Raw genomic sequence first — 17,246 nt, forward strand, 5'->3', positions numbered from 1 at the left:
AAAAATAGAGCCTAACCACACCCCTATGCCTCCTTTGGCGTTGTAGACTGCCGACCTATGTTTCTGTATTTTCTCAACGAGCCCCTCATTTCCTTACTATATTATTCTTCGAAAGCCTAGCAAAGGTCTCGGTTATGGCAGCCTTGATGCCTAGGTAGCATAAGAGGGCTTCCCGCCAGTTACCCACTCATGACAGGCTGTAGACGTTTGAGTCACGCCCCGGGGGTTGAAAAGAAGGTCCCCTTCTTCCCGTGTAGTCAGAGTGGCGCTGGCCACCACCCTCAAGCGTCAGATACACTTCTAGTAAATATAAATAGCCCAGAAAGTGAAAGAGTACACAGTCGCCCAGATAGCCGAATTGGTAAGGCATTCGAGATCTAATCGAAAGGCGTGGGTTCGGTCCCCACTCTGGGCGCGTGTTTTTCTTTCTTTCTTCCTTATATTTAAAAAAAATCGTAACTTCATTCACCGTAGTAAAAAAAAGCGCCTAACCACACCCCTATGCCTCCTTTAGCGTTGTACACTGCCGACCTATGTTTCTGTATTTCCTCAACGAGCCCCTCATTTCCTTACTATATTATTCTGCGAAAGCCTAGCAAAGGTCTCGGTTATGGCAGCCTTGATGCCTAGGTAGCATAAGAGGGCTTCCCGCTAGTTACCCACTTATGACAGGCTGTAGACGTTTGAGTCTTGCCCCGGGGGTTGAAAAGAAGGTCCCCTCATCCCCGTGTAGTCAGAGTGGCGCTGGCCACCACCCTTAAGCGTCAGATACACTTCTAGTAAATATAAATAGCCCAGAAAGTGAAGGAGTACACAGTCGCCCAGATAGCCGAATTGGTAAGGCATTCGAGATCTAATCCAAAGGCGTGGGTTCGGTCCCCACTCTGGGCGCGTGTTTTTCTTTCTTTCTTTCTTTCTTCCTTATATTTAAAAAAAATCGTAACTTCATTACCCGTAGTAAAAAATAGAGCCTAACCACACCCCTATGCCTCCTTTGGCATTGTAGACTGTCGACCTATGTTTCTGTATTTCCTCAACGAGCCCCTCATTTCCTTACTATATTATTCTGGGAAAGCCTAGCGAGGGTCTCGGTTATGGCAGCCTTGATGCCTAGGTAGCATAAGTGGGCTTCCCGCCAGTTACCCACTCATGACAGGCTGTAGACGTTTGAGTCACGCCCCGGGGGTTGAAAAGAAGGTCCCCTTCTCCCCGTGTAGTCAGAGTGGCGCCGGCCACCACCTTCAAGCGTCAGATACACTTCTAGTAAATTTAAATAGCCCAGAAACTGAAGGAGTACACAGTCGCCCAGATAGCCGAATTGGTAAGGCATTCGAGATCTAATCGAAAGACTTGGGTTCGGTCCCCACTCTGGGCGCGTGTTTTTGTTTCTTTCTTTCTTTCTTATTTTTAAAAATATCGTAACTTCATTAACCGTAGTAAAAAATAGAGCCTAACCCCACCCTTATGCCTCCTTTGGCGTTGTAGACTGCCGACCTATGTTTCTGTATTTCCTCAACGAGCCCCTCATTACCTTACTATATTATTCTGCGAAAGCCTAGCGAGGGTCTCAGTTATGGCAGCCTTGATGCCTAGGTAGCATAAGAGGGCTTCCCGCCAGTTACCCACTCATGACAGGCTGTAGACGTGTGAGTCTTGCCCCGGGGGTTGAAAAGAAGGCCCCCTTCTCTCCATGTAGTCAGAGTGGCGCTGGCCTCCACCCTGAAGCGTCAGATACACTTCTAGTAAATATATATAGCCCAGAAAGTGAAGGAGTACACAGTCGCCCAAATAGCCGAATTGGTAAAGCATTCGAGAACTAATCGAAAGGCGTGGGTTCGGTCCCCACTCTGGGCGCGTGTTTTTCTTTCTTTCTTCCTTATATTTAAAAAAAATCGTAACTTCTATAACCGTAGTAAAAAAAAAGCCTAACCACACCCCTATGCCTCATTTGGCGTTGTAGACTGCCGACCTATGTTTCTGTATTTCCTCAACGAGCCCCTCATTTCCTTACTATATTATTCTGCGAAAGCCTAGCGAGGGTCTCGGTTATGGCAGCTTTGATGCCTAGGTAGCATAAGAGGGCTTCCCGCCAGTTACCCACTCATGACAGGCTGTAGACGTTTGAGTCACGCCCCGGGGGTTGAAAAGAAGGTCCCCTTCTCCCCGTGTAGTCAGAGTGGCGCTGGCCACCACCCTCAAGCGTCAGATACACTTCTAGTAAATATAAATTGCCCAGAAAGTGAAGGAGTACACAGTCGCCCAGATAGCCGAATTGGTAAGGCATTCGAGATCTAATCGAAAGGCGTGGGTTCGGTCCCCACTCTGGGCGCGTTTTTCTTTCTTTCTTTCTTCCTTATATTTAAAAAAATCGTAACTTCATTAACCGTAGTAAAAAATAGAGCCCTACATTATTCTGCGAAAGCCTAGCGAGGGTCTCGGTTATAGCAGCCTTGATGCCTAGGGAGCATAAGAGGGCTTCCCGCTAGTTACCCACTCATGACAGGCTGTAGACGTTTTTAGTCTTGCCCCGGGGGTTGAAAAGAAGGTCCCCTTCTCCCCGTGTAGTCAGAGTGGCGCTGGCCACCACCCTCAAGCGTCAGATACACTTCTAGTAAATATAAATAGCCCAGAAAGTGAAGGAGTACACAGTCGCCCAGATAGCCGAATTGGTAAGGCATTCGAGATCTAATCGAAAGGCGTGGGTTTGGTCCCCACTCTGGGCGCGTGTTTATGTTTCTGTCTTTCTTTCTTATATTTAAAAAAAATCGTAACTTCATTAACCGTAGTAAAAAATAGAGCCTAACCCCACCCCTATGCCTCCTTTGGCGTTGTAGACTGCCGACCTATGTTTCTATATTTCCTCAACGAGCCCCTCATTTCCTTAGTATATTATTCTGCGAAAGCCTAGCGAGGGTCTCGGTTATGGCAGCTTTGATGCCTAGGTAGCATAAGAGGGCTTCCCGCCAGTTACCCACTCATGACAGGCTGTAGACGTTTGAGTCACGCCCCGGGGGTTGAAAAGAAGGTCCCCTTCTCCCCGTGTAGTCAGAGTGGCGCTGGCCACCACCCTCAAGCGTCAGATACACTTCTAGTAAATATAAATAGCCCAGAAAGTGAAGAAGTACACAGTCGCCCAGATAGCCGAATTGGTAAGGCATTCGAGATCTAATCGAAAGGCGTGGGTTCGGTGCCCACTCTGGGCGCGTGTTTTTGTTTCTTTCGTTCCTTCTTATATTTAAAAAAAATCGCAACTTCATTACTCGTAGTAAAAAATAGAGCCTAACCACACCCCTATGCCTCCTTTGGCGTGTAGACTGCCGACCTATGTTTCTGTATTTTCTCAACGAGCCCCTCATTTCCTTACTATATTATTCTGCGAAAGCCTAGCGAGGGTCTCGGTTATGGCAGCTTTGATGACGAGGTAGCATAAGAGGGCTTCCCGCCAGTTACCCACTCATGACAGGCTGTAGACGTTTGAGTCACGCCCCGGGTGTTGAACAGAAGGTCCCCTTCTCCCCGTGTAGTCAGAGTGGCGCCGGCCACCACCCTCAAGCGTCAGATACACTTCTAGTCAATATAAATAGCCCAGAAAGTGAAGGAGTACACAGTCGCCCAGATAGCCGAATTGGTAAGGCATTCGTGATCTAAACGAAAGGCGTGGGTTCGGTCCCCACTCTGGGCGCGTTTTTCTTTCTTTCTTCCTTATATTTAAAAAAATCGTAACTTTATTAACCATAGTAAAAAATAGAGCCCTACATTATTCTGCGAAAGCCTAGCGAGGGTCTCGGTTATAGCAGCCTTGATGCCTAGGTAGCATAAGAGGGCTTCCCGCTAGTTACCCACTCATGACAGGCTGTAGACGTTTGAGTCTTGCCCCGGGGGTTGAAAAGAAGGTCCCCTCCTCCCCGTGTAGTCAGAGTGGCGCTGGCCACCACCCTCAAGCGTCAGATACACTTCTAGTAAATATAAATAGCCCAGAAAGTGAAGGAGTACACAGTCGCCAACATAGCCGAATTGGTAAGGCATTCGAGATCTAATCGAAAGGTGTGGGATCGGTGCCCACTCTGGGCGCGTGTTTTTGTTTCTTTCGTTCCTTCTTATATTTAAAAAAATCGCAACTTCATTACCCGTAGTAAAAAATAGAGCCTAACCACACCCCTATGCCTCCTTTGGCGTTGTAGACTGCCGACCTATGTTTCTGTATTTTCTCAACGAGCCCCTCATTTCCTTACTATATTATTCTTCGAAAGCCTAGCAAAGGTCTCGGTTATGGCAGCCTTGATGCCTAGGTAGCATAAGAGGGCTTCCCGCCAGTTACCCACTCATGACAGGCTGTAGACGTTTGAGTCACGCCCCGGGGGTTGAAAAGAAGGTCCCCTTCTTCCCGTGTAGTCAGAGTGGCGCTGGCCACCACCCTCAAGCGTCAGATACACTTCTAGTAAATATAAATAGCCCAGAAAGTGAAAGAGTACACAGTCGCCCAGATAGCCGAATTGGTAAGGCATTCGAGATCTAATCGAAAGGCGTGGGTTCGGTCCCCACTCTGGGCGCGTGTTTTTCTTTCTTTCTTCCTTATATTTAAAAAAAATCGTAACTTCATTCACCGTAGTAAAAAAAAGCGCCTAACCACACCCCTATGCCTCCTTTAGCGTTGTACACTGCCGACCTATGTTTCTGTATTTCCTCAACGAGCCCCTCATTTCCTTACTATATTATTCTGCGAAAGCCTAGCAAAGGTCTCGGTTATGGCAGCCTTGATGCCTAGGTAGCATAAGAGGGCTTCCCGCTAGTTACCCACTTATGACAGGCTGTAGACGTTTGAGTCTTGCCCCGGGGGTTGAAAAGAAGGTCCCCTCATCCCCGTGTAGTCAGAGTGGCGCTGGCCACCACCCTTAAGCGTCAGATACACTTCTAGTAAATATAAATAGCCCAGAAAGTGAAGGAGTACACAGTCGCCCAGATAGCCGAATTGGTAAGGCATTCGAGATCTAATCCAAAGGCGTGGGTTCGGTCCCCACTCTGGGCGCGTGTTTTTCTTTCTTTCTTTCTTTCTTCCTTATATTTAAAAAAAATCGTAACTTCATTACCCGTAGTAAAAAATAGAGCCTAACCACACCCCTATGCCTCCTTTGGCATTGTAGACTGTCGACCTATGTTTCTGTATTTCCTCAACGAGCCCCTCGTTTCCTTACTATATTATTCTGGGAAAGCCTAGCGAGGGTCTCGGTTATGGCAGCCTTGATGCCTAGGTAGCATAAGTGGGCTTCCCGCCAGTTACCCACTCATGACAGGCTGTAGACGTTTGAGTCACGCCCCGGGGGTTGAAAAGAAGGTCCCCTTCTCCCCGTGTAGTCAGAGTGGCGCCGGCCACCACCTTCAAGCGTCAGATACACTTCTAGTAAATTTAAATAGCCCAGAAACTGAAGGAGTACACAGTCGCCCAGATAGCCGAATTGGTAAGGCATTCGAGATCTAATCGAAAGACTTGGGTTCGGTCCCCACTCTGGGCGCGTGTTTTTGTTTCTTTCTTTCTTTCTTATTTTTAAAAATATCGTAACTTCATTAACCGTAGTAAAAAATAGAGCCTAACCCCACCCTTATGCCTCCTTTGGCGTTGTAGACTGCCGACCTATGTTTCTGTATTTCCTCAACGAGCCCCTCATTACCTTACTATATTATTCTGCGAAAGCCTAGCGAGGGTCTCAGTTATGGCAGCCTTGATGCCTAGGTAGCATAAGAGGGCTTCCCGCCAGTTACCCACTCATGACAGGCTGTAGACGTGTGAGTCTTGCCCCGGGGGTTGAAAAGAAGGCCCCCTTCTCTCCATGTAGTCAGAGTGGCGCTGGCCTCCACCCTGAAGCGTCAGATACACTTCTAGTAAATATATATAGCCCAGAAAGTGAAGGAGTACACAGTCGCCCAAATAGCCGAATTGGTAAAGCATTCGAGAACTAATCGAAAGGCGTGGGTTCGGTCCCCACTCTGGGCGCGTGTTTTTCTTTCTTTCTTCCTTATATTTAAAAAAAATCGTAACTTCTATAACCGTAGTAAAAAAAAAGCCTAACCACACCCCTATGCCTCATTTGGCGTTGTAGACTGCCGACCTATGTTTCTGTATTTCCTCAACGAGCCCCTCATTTCCTTACTATATTATTCTGCGAAAGCCTAGCGAGGGTCTCGGTTATGGCAGCTTTGATGCCTAGGTAGCATAAGAGGGCTTCCCGCCAGTTACCCACTCATGACAGGCTGTAGACGTTTGAGTCACGCCCCGGGGGTTGAAAAGAAGGTCCCCTTCTCCCCGTGTAGTCAGAGTGGCGCTGGCCACCACCCTCAAGCGTCAGATACACTTCTAGTAAATATAAATTGCCCAGAAAGTGAAGGAGTACACAGTCGCCCAGATAGCCGAATTGGTAAGGCATTCGAGATCTAATCGAAAGGCGTGGGTTCGGTCCCCACTCTGGGCGCGTTTTTCTTTCTTTCTTTCTTCCTTATATTTAAAAAAATCGTAACTTCATTAACCGTAGTAAAAAATAGAGCCCTACATTATTCTGCGAAAGCCTAGCGAGGGTCTCGGTTATAGCAGCCTTGATGCCTAGGGAGCATAAGAGGGCTTCCCGCTAGTTACCCACTCATGACAGGCTGTAGACGTTTTTAGTCTTGCCCCGGGGGTTGAAAAGAAGGTCCCCTTCTCCCCGTGTAGTCAGAGTGGCGCTGGCCACCACCCTCAAGCGTCAGATACACTTCTAGTAAATATAAATAGCCCAGAAAGTGAAGGAGTACACAGTCGCCCAGATAGCCGAATTGGTAAGGCATTCGAGATCTAATCGAAAGGCGTGGGTTTGGTCCCCACTCTGGGCGCGTGTTTATGTTTCTGTCTTTCTTTCTTATATTTAAAAAAAATCGTAACTTCATTAACCGTAGTAAAAAATAGAGCCTAACCCCACCCCTATGCCTCCTTTGGCGTTGTAGACTGCCGACCTATGTTTCTATATTTCCTCAACGAGCCCCTCATTTCCTTAGTATATTATTCTGCGAAAGCCTAGCGAGGGTCTCGGTTATGGCAGCTTTGATGCCTAGGTAGCATAAGAGGGCTTCCCGCCAGTTACCCACTCATGACAGGCTGTAGACGTTTGAGTCACGCCCCGGGGGTTGAAAAGAAGGTCCCCTTCTCCCCGTGTAGTCAGAGTGGCGCTGGCCACCACCCTCAAGCGTCAGATACACTTCTAGTAAATATAAATAGCCCAGAAAGTGAAGAAGTACACAGTCGCCCAGATAGCCGAATTGGTAAGGCATTCGAGATCTAATCGAAAGGCGTGGGTTCGGTGCCCACTCTGGGCGCGTGTTTTTGTTTCTTTCGTTCCTTCTTATATTTAAAAAAAATCGCAACTTCATTACTCGTAGTAAAAAATAGAGCCTAACCACACCCCTATGCCTCCTTTGGCGTGTAGACTGCCGACCTATGTTTCTGTATTTTCTCAACGAGCCCCTCATTTCCTTACTATATTATTCTGCGAAAGCCTAGCGAGGGTCTCGGTTATGGCAGCTTTGATGCCTAGGTAGCATAAGAGGGCTTCCCGCCAGTTACCCACTCATGACAGGCTGTAGACGTTTGAGTCACGCCCCGGGGGTTGAAAAGAAGGTCCCCTTCTCCCCGTGTAGTCAGAGTGGCGCTGGCCACCACCCTCAAGCGTCAGATACACTTCTAGTAAATATAAATTGCCCAGAAAGTGAAGGAGTACACAGTCGCCCAGATAGCCGAATTGGTAAGGCATTCGAGATCTAATCGAAAGGCGTGGGTTCGGTCCCCACTCTGGGCGCGTTTTTCTTTCTTTCTTTCTTCCTTATATTTAAAAAAATCGTAACTTCATTAACCGTAGTAAAAAATAGAGCCCTACATTATTCTGCGAAAGCCTAGCGAGGGTCTCGGTTATAGCAGCCTTGATGCCTAGGGAGCATAAGAGGGCTTCCCGCTAGTTACCCACTCATGACAGGCTGTAGACGTTTTTAGTCTTGCCCCGGGGGTTGAAAAGAAGGTCCCCTTCTCCCCGTGTAGTCAGAGTGGCGCTGGCCACCACCCTCAAGCGTCAGATACACTTCTAGTAAATATAAATAGCCCAGAAAGTGAAGGAGTACACAGTCGCCCAGATAGCCGAATTGGTAAGGCATTCGAGATCTAATCGAAAGGCGTGGGTTTGGTCCCCACTCTGGGCGCGTGTTTATGTTTCTGTCTTTCTTTCTTATATTTAAAAAAAATCGTAACTTCATTAACCGTAGTAAAAAATAGAGCCTAACCCCACCCCTATGCCTCCTTTGGCGTTGTAGACTGCCGACCTATGTTTCTATATTTCCTCAACGAGCCCCTCATTTCCTTAGTATATTATTCTGCGAAAGCCTAGCGAGGGTCTCGGTTATGGCAGCTTTGATGCCTAGGTAGCATAAGAGGGCTTCCCGCCAGTTACCCACTCATGACAGGCTGTAGACGTTTGAGTCACGCCCCGGGGGTTGAAAAGAAGGTCCCCTTCTCCCCGTGTAGTCAGAGTGGCGCTGGCCACCACCCTCAAGCGTCAGATACACTTCTAGTAAATATAAATAGCCCAGAAAGTGAAGAAGTACACAGTCGCCCAGATAGCCGAATTGGTAAGGCATTCGAGATCTAATCGAAAGGCGTGGGTTCGGTGCCCACTCTGGGCGCGTGTTTTTGTTTCTTTCGTTCCTTCTTATATTTAAAAAAAATCGCAACTTCATTACTCGTAGTAAAAAATAGAGCCTAACCACACCCCTATGCCTCCTTTGGCGTGTAGACTGCCGACCTATGTTTCTGTATTTTCTCAACGAGCCCCTCATTTCCTTACTATATTATTCTGCGAAAGCCTAGCGAGGGTCTCGGTTATGGCAGCTTTGATGCCTAGGTAGCATAAGAGGGCTTCCCGCTAGTTACCCACTTATGACAGGCTGTAGACGTTTGAGTCTTGCCCCGGGGGTTGAAAAGAAGGTCCCCTCCTCCCCGTGTAGTCAGAGTGGTGCTGGCCACCACCCTCAAGCGTCAGATACACTTCTAGTAAATATAAATAGCCCAGAAAGTGAAGGAGTACACATTCGCCCAGATAGCCGAATTGGTAAGGCATTCGAGATTTAATCGAAAGGCGTGGGTTCGGTCCCCACTCTGGGCGCGTGTTGTTCTTTCCTTCTTCCTTATATTTAAAAAAAATCGTAACTTCTATAACCGTAGTAAAAAATAGAGCCTAACCACACCCCTGTGCCTCCTTTGGCGTTGTAGACTGCCGACCTATGTTTCTGTATTTCCTCAACGAGCCCCTCATTTCCTTACTATATTAGTCTGCGAAAGCCTAGCGAGGGTCTCGGTTATGGCAGCCTTGATGCCTAGGTAGCATAAGAGGGCTTCCCGCCAGTTACCCACTCATGACAGGCTGTAGACGTTTGAGTCACGCCCCGGAGTTGAAATGAAGGTCCCCTTCTCCCCGTGTAGTCAGAGTGGCGCTGGCCACCACCCTCAAGCGTCAGATACACTTCTAGTAAATATAAATAGCCCAGAAAGTGAAGGAGTACACAGTCGCCCAGATAGCCGAATTGGTAAGGCATTCGAGATCTAATCGAAAGGCGTGGGTTCGGTCCCCACTTTGGGCGCGTGTTTTTCTTTCTTTCTTCCTTATATTTAAAAAAAATCGTAACTTCATTCACCGTAGTAAAAAATAGAGCCTAACCACACCCCTATGCCTCCTTTGGCGTTGTAGACTGCCGACCTATGTTTCTGTATTTCCTCAACGAGCCCGTCATTTCCTTAGTATATTATTCTGCGAAAGCCTAGCGAGGGTCTCGGTTATGGCAGCCTTGATGACGAGGTAGCATAAGAGGGCTTCCCGCCAGTTACCCACTCATGACAGGCTGTAGACGTTTGAGTCACGCCCCGGGTGTTGAACAGAAGGTCCCCTTCTCCCCGTGTAGTCAGAGTGGCGCCGGCCACCACCCTCAAGCGTCAGATACACTTCTAGTCAATATAAATAGCCCAGAAAGTGAAGGAGTACACAGTCGCCCAGATAGCCGAATTGGTAAGGCATTCGTGATCTAAACGAAAGGCGTGGGTTCGGTCCCCACTCTGGGCGCGTTTTTCTTTCTTTCTTCCTTATATTTAAAAAAATCGTAACTTCATTAACCATAGTAAAAAATAGAGCCCTACATTATTCTGCGAAAGCCTAGCGAGGGTCTCGGTTATAGCAGCCTTGATGCCTAGGTAGCATAAGAGGGCTTCCCGCTAGTTACCCACTCATGACAGGCTGTAGACGTTTGAGTCTTGCCCCGGGGGTTGAAAAGAAGGTCCCCTCCTCCCCGTGTAGTCAGAGTGGCGCTGGCCACCACCCTCAAGCGTCAGATACACTTCTAGTAAATATAAATAGCCCAGAAAGTGAAGGAGTACACAGTCGCCAACATAGCCGAATTGGTAAGGCATTCGAGATCTAATCGAAAGGTGTGGGATCGGTGCCCACTCTGGGCGCGTGTTTTTGTTTCTTTCGTTCCTTCTTATATTTAAAAAAATCGCAACTTCATTACCCGTAGTAAAAAATAGAGCCTAACCACACCCCTATGCCTCCTTTGGCGTTGTAGACTGCCGACCTATGTTTCTGTATTTTCTCAACGAGCCCCTCATTTCCTTACTATATTATTCTTCGAAAGCCTAGCAAAGGTCTCGGTTATGGCAGCCTTGATGCCTAGGTAGCATAAGAGGGCTTCCCGCCAGTTACCCACTCATGACAGGCTGTAGACGTTTGAGTCACGCCCCGGGGGTTGAAAAGAAGGTCCCCTTCTTCCCGTGTAGTCAGAGTGGCGCTGGCCACCACCCTCAAGCGTCAGATACACTTCTAGTAAATATAAATAGCCCAGAAAGTGAAAGAGTACACAGTCGCCCAGATAGCCGAATTGGTAAGGCATTCGAGATCTAATCGAAAGGCGTGGGTTCGGTCCCCACTCTGGGCGCGTGTTTTTCTTTCTTTCTTCCTTATATTTAAAAAAAATCGTAACTTCATTCACCGTAGTAAAAAAAAGCGCCTAACCACACCCCTATGCCTCCTTTGGTGTTGTACACTGCCGACCTATGTTTCTGTATTTCCTCAACGAGCCCCTCATTTCCTTACTATATTATTCTGCGAAAGCCTAGCAAAGGTCTCGGTTATGGCAGCCTTGATGCCTAGGTAGCATAAGAGGGCTTCCCGCTAGTTACCCACTTATGACAGGCTGTAGACGTTTGAGTCTTGCCCCGGGGGTTGAAAAGAAGGTCCCCTCCTCCCCGTGTAGTCAGAGTGGTGCTGGCCACCACCCTCAAGCGTCAGATACACTTCTAGTAAATATAAATAGCCCAGAAAGTGAAGGAGTACACATTCGCCCAGATAGCCGAATTGGTAAGGCATTCGAGATTTAATCGAAAGGCGTGGGTTCGGTCCCCACTCTGGGCGCGTGTTGTTCTTTCCTTCTTCCTTATATTTAAAAAAAATCGTAACTTCTATAACCGTAGTAAAAAATAGAGCCTAACCACACCCCTGTGCCTCCTTTGGCGTTGTAGACTGCCGACCTATGTTTCTGTATTTCCTCAACGAGCACCTCATTTCCTTACTATATTAGTCTGCGAAAGCCTAGCGAGGGTCTCGGTTATGGCAGCCTTGATGCCTAGGTAGCATAAGAGGGCTTCCCGCCAGTTACCCACTCATGACAGGCTGTAGACGTTTGAGTCACGCCCCGGAGTTGAAATGAAGGTCCCCTTCTCCCCGTGTAGTCAGAGTGGCGCTGGCCACCACCCTCAAGCGTCAGATACACTTCTAGTAAATATAAATAGCCCAGAAAGTGAAGGAGTACACAGTCGCCCAGATAGCCGAATTGGTAAGGCATTCGAGATCTAATCGAAAGGCGTGGGTTCGGTCCCCACTTTGGGCGCGTGTTTTTCTTTCTTTCTTCCTTATATTTAAAAAAAATCGTAACTTCATTCACCGTAGTAAAAAATAGAGCCTAACCACACCCCTATGCCTCCTTTGGCGTTGTAGACTGCCGACCTATGTTTCTGTATTTCCTCAACGAGCCCGTCATTTCCTTAGTATATTATTCTGCGAAAGCCTAGCGAGGGTCTCGGTTATGGCAGCCTTGATGACGAGGTAGCATAAGAGGGCTTCCCGCCAGTTACCCACTCATGACAGGCTGTAGACGTTTGAGTCACGCCCCGGGTGTTGAACAGAAGGTCCCCTTCTCCCCGTGTAGTCAGAGTGGCGCCGGCCACCACCCTCAAGCGTCAGATACACTTCTAGTCAATATAAATAGCCCAGAAAGTGAAGGAGTACACAGTCGCCCAGATAGCCGAATTGTTAAGGCATTCGTGATCTAAACGAAAGGCGTGGGTTCGGTCCCCACTCTGGGCGCGTTTTTCTTTCTTTCTTCCTTATATTTAAAAAAATCGTAACTTCATTAACCATAGTAAAAAATAGAGCCCTACATTATTCTGCGAAAGCCTAGCGAGGGTCTCGGTTATAGCAGCCTTGATGCCTAGGTAGCATAAGAGGGCTTCCCGCTAGTTACCCACTCATGACAGGCTGTAGACGTTTGAGTCTTGCCCCGGGGGTTGAAAAGAAGGTCCCCTCCTCCCCGTGTAGTCAGAGTGGCGCTGGCCACCACCCTCAAGCGTCAGATACACTTCTAGTAAATATAAATAGCCCAGAAAGTGAAGGAGTACACAGTCGCCAACATAGCCGAATTGGTAAGGCATTCGAGATCTAATCGAAAGGTGTGGGATCGGTGCCCACTCTGGGCGCGTGTTTTTGTTTCTTTCGTTCCTTCTTATATTTAAAAAAATCGCAACTTCATTACCCGTAGTAAAAAATAGAGCCTAACCACACCCCTATGCCTCCTTTGGCGTTGTAGACTGCCGACCTATGTTTCTGTATTTTCTCAACGAGCCCCTCATTTCCTTACTATATTATTCTTCGAAAGCCTAGCAAAGGTCTCGGTTATGGCAGCCTTGATGCCTAGGTAGCATAAGAGGGCTTCCCGCCAGTTACCCACTCATGACAGGCTGTAGACGTTTGAGTCACGCCCCGGGGGTTGAAAAGAAGGTCCCCTTCTTCCCGTGTAGTCAGAGTGGCGCTGGCCACCACCCTCAAGCGTCAGATACACTTCTAGTAAATATAAATAGCCCAGAAAGTGAAAGAGTACACAGTCGCCCAGATAGCCGAATTGGTAAGGCATTCGAGATCTAATCGAAAGGCGTGGGTTCGGTCCCCACTCTGGGCGCGTGTTTTTCTTTCTTTCTTCCTTATATTTAAAAAAAATCGTAACTTCATTCACCGTAGTAAAAAAAAGCGCCTAACCACACGCCTATGCCTCCTTTGGCGTTGTACACTGCCGACCTATGTTTCTGTATTTCCTCAACGAGCCCCTCATTTCCTTACTATATTATTCTGCGAAAGCCTAGCAAAGGTCTCGGTTATGGCAGCCTTGATGCCTAGGTAGCATAAGAGGGCTTCCCGCTAGTTACCCACTTATGACAGGCTGTAGACGTTTGAGTCTTGCCCCGGGGGTTGAAAAGAAGGTCCCCTCATCCCCGTGTAGTCAGAGTGGCGCTGGCCACCACCCTCAAGCGTCAGATACAATTCTAGTAAATATAAATAGCCCAGAAAGTGAAGGAGTACACATTCGCCCAGATAGCCGAATTGGTAAGGCATTCGAGATCTAATCGAAAGGCGTGGGTTCGGTCCCCACTCTGGGCGCGTGTTTTTCTTTCCTTCTTCCTTATATTTAAAAAAATCGTAACTTCTATAACCGTAGTAAAAAATAGAGCCTAACCACACCCCTATGCCTCCTTTGGCGTTGTAGACTGCCGACCTATGTTTCGGTATTTCCTCAACGAGCCCCTCATTTCCTTACTATATTATTCTGCGAAAGCCTAGCGAGGGTCTCGGTTATGGCAGCCTTGATGCCTAGGTAGCATAAGAGGGCTTCCCGCCAGTTACCCACTCATGACAGGCTGTAAACGTTTGAGTCACGCCCCGGGGGTTGAAAAGAAGGTCCCCTTCTCCCCCGTGTAGTCAGAGTGGCGCTGGCCTCCACCCTCAAACGTCAGATACACTTCTAGTAAATATAAATAGCCCAGAAAGTGAAGGAGTACACAGTCGCCCAAATAGCCGAATTGGTAAGGCATTCGAGAACTAATCAAAAGGCGTGGGTTCGGTCCCTACTCTGGGCGCGTGTTTTTCTTTTTTTCTTCCTTATATTTAAAAAAAATCGTAACTTCATTCACCGTAGTAAAAAATAGAGCCTAACCACACCCCTATGCCTCCTTTGGCGTTGTAGACTGCCGACCTATGTTTCTGTATTTCCTCAACGAGCCCGTCATTTCCTTAGTATATTATTCTGCGAAAGCCCAGCGAGGGTCTCGGTTATGGCAGCCTTGATGACGAGGTAGCATAAGAGGGCTTCCCGCTAGTTACCCACTCATGACAGGCTGTAGACGTTTGAGTCTTGCCCCGGGGGTTGAAAAGAAGGTCCCCTCCTCCCCGTGTAGTCAGAGTGGCGCTGGCCACCACCCTCAAGCGTCAGATACACTTCTTGTAAATATAAATAGCCCAGAAAGTGAAGGAGTACACAGTCGCCCACATAGCCGAATTGGTAAGGCATTCGAGATCTAATCAAAAGGCGTGGGTTCGGTCCCCACTCTGGGCGCTTGTTTTTCTTTCTTTCTTCCTTATATTTAAAAAAAATCGTAACTTCTATAACCGTAGTAAAAAATAGAGCCTAACCACACCCCTAATCCTCCTTTGGCGTTGTAGACTGCCGACCTATGTTTCTGTATTTCCTCAACGAGCCCCTCATTTCCTTACTATATTATTCTGCGAAAGCCTAGCGAGGGTCTCGGTTATGGCAGCCTTGATGCCTAGGTAGCATAAGAGGGCTTCCCGCCAGTTAGCCACTCATGAGAGGCTGTATACGTTTGAGTCACGCCCCGGGGGGTGAAAAGAAGGTCCCCTTCTCCCCGTGTAGTCAGAGTGGCGCTGGCCACCACCCTCAAGCGTCAGATACACTTCTAGTAAATATAAATAGCCCAGAAAGTGAAGGAGTACACAGTCGCCCAGATAGCCGAATTGGTAAGGCAATCGAGATCTACTCGAAAGGCGTTGGTTCGGTCCCCACTCTGGGCGCGTGTTTTTCTTTCTTTCTTCCTTATATTTAGAAAAAATCGTAACTTCATTAACCGTAGTAAAAAATAGAGCCTAACCACACCCCTATGCCTCCTTTGGCGTTGTAGACTGCCGACCTATATTTCTGTATTTCCTCATTGAGCCCCTCATTACCTTATTATATTATTCTGCGAAAGCCTAGCGAGTGTCTCGGTTATGGCAGCCTTGATGCCTAGGTAGCATAAGAGGGCTTCCCGCCAGTTACCCACTCATGACAGGCTGTAGACGTTTGAGTCTTGCCCCGGGGGTTGAAAAGAAGGTCCCCTTCTCTCCATGTAGTCAGAGTGGCGCTGGCCTCCACCCTCAAGCGTCAGATACACTTCTAGTAAATATAAATAGCCCAGAAAGGGAAGGAGTACACAGTCGCCCAAATAGCCGAATCGGTAAGGCATTCGAGAACTAATCAAAAGGCGTGGGTTCGGTCCCCACTCTGGGCGCTTGTTTTTCTTTCTTTCTTCCTTATATTTAAAAAAAATCGTAACTTCTATAACCGTAGTAAAAAATAGAGCCTAACCACACCCCTATGCCTCCTTTGGCGTTGTAGACTACCGACCTATGTTTCTGTATTTCCTCAACGAGCCCCTCATTTCCTTACTATATTATTCTGCGAAAGCCTAGCGAGGGTCTCGGTTATGGCAGCCTTGATGCCTAGGTAGCATAAGAGGGCTTCCCGCCAGTTAGCCACTCATGACAGGCTGTAGACGTTTGAGTCACGCCCCGGGGGTTGAAAAGAAGGTCCCCTTCTCCCCGTGTAGTCAGAGTGGCGCTGGCCACCACCCTCAAGCGTCAGATACACTTCTAGTAAATATAAATAGCCCAGAAAGTGAAGGAGTACACAGTCGCCCAGATAGCCGAATTGGTAAGGCAATCGAGATCTAATCGAAAGGCGTTGGTTCGGTCCCCACTCTGGGCGCGTGTTTTTCTTTCTTTCTTCCTTATATTTAAAAAAAATCGTAACTTCATTAACCGTAGTAAAAAATAGAGCCTAACCACACCCCTATGCCTCCTTTGGCGTTGTAGACTGCCGACCTATGTTTCTGTATTTCCTCAACGAGCCCCTCATTACCTTACTATATTATTCTGCGAAAGCCTAGCGAGTGTCTCGGTTATGGCAGCCTTGATGCCTAGGTAGCATAAGAGGGCTTCCCGCCAGTTACCCACTCATGACAGGCTGTAGACGTTTGAGTCTTGCCCCGGGGGTTGAAAAGAAGGTCCCCTTCTCTCCATGTAGTCAGAGTGGCGCTGGCCTCCACCCTCAAGCATCAGATACACTTCTAGTAAATATAAATAGACCAGAAAGTGAAGGAGTACACAGTCGCCCAAATAGCCGAATTGGTAAGGCATTCGAGAACTAATCGAAAGGCGTGGGTTCGGTCCCCACTCTGGGCGCGTGTTTTTCTTTCTTTCTTCCTTATATTTAAAAAAATTCGTAACTTCTATAACTGTAGTAAAAAATAGAGCCTAACCACACCCCTGTGCCTCCTTTGGCGTTGTAGACTGCCGACCTATGTTTCTGTATTTCCTCAACGAGCCCCTCATTTCCTTACTATATTATTCTGCAAAAGCCTAGCGAGGGTCTCGGTTATGGCAGCCTTGATGCCTAGTAGCATAAGAGGGCTTCCCGCCAGTTACCCACTCATGACAGGCTGTAGACATTTGAGTCACGCCCCGGGGGTTGAAAAGAAGGTCCCCTTCTCCCCGTGTAGTCAGAGTGGCGCTGGCCACCACCCTCAAGCGTCAGATACACTTCTAGTAAATATAAATAGCCCAGAAAGTGAAGGAGTACACAGTCGCCCAGATAGCCGAATTGGTAAGGCATTCGAGATCTCATCGAAAGGCGGGGGTTCGGTCCACACTCTGGGCGCGTGTTTTTCTTTCTTTCTTCCTTATATTTAAAAAAAATCGTAACTTCATTCACCGTAGTAAAAAATAGAGCCTAACCACACCCCTATGCCTCCTTTGGCGCTGTAGACTGTCGACCTATGTTTCTGTATTTCCTCAACGAGCCCGTCATTTCCT

At 47.9% G+C, this 17,246-nt stretch overlaps 3 non-coding genes across 3 annotated transcripts; all 3 read left to right on the forward strand.

Annotated features, from left to right (window-relative positions):
* Window positions 1–9,098: 9,098 nt before the first annotated feature.
* On the forward strand, window positions 9,099–9,170 carry Trnak-uuu (transfer RNA lysine (anticodon UUU)). Its single transcript has one exon. It is a non-coding gene; the product is annotated as a tRNA-Lys (tRNA).
* Window positions 9,171–11,393: 2,223 nt separating this feature from the next.
* On the forward strand, window positions 11,394–11,465 carry Trnak-uuu (transfer RNA lysine (anticodon UUU)). The gene has a single exon. It is a non-coding gene; the product is annotated as a tRNA-Lys (tRNA).
* Window positions 11,466–16,544: 5,079 nt separating this feature from the next.
* Window positions 16,545–16,616, forward strand: Trnas-acu (transfer RNA serine (anticodon ACU)). Its single transcript has one exon. It is a non-coding gene; the product is annotated as a tRNA-Ser (tRNA).
* Window positions 16,617–17,246: the final 630 nt, after the last annotated feature.

This window comes from Haemaphysalis longicornis, unplaced genomic scaffold (assembly GCF_048455015.1).
Source record: "Haemaphysalis longicornis isolate Haplotype H1 unplaced genomic scaffold, Haemaphysalis longicornis Haplotype H1 scaffold_5, whole genome shotgun sequence".
Classification (NCBI taxonomy): Eukaryota; Metazoa; Arthropoda; class Arachnida; order Ixodida; family Ixodidae; genus Haemaphysalis; species Haemaphysalis longicornis.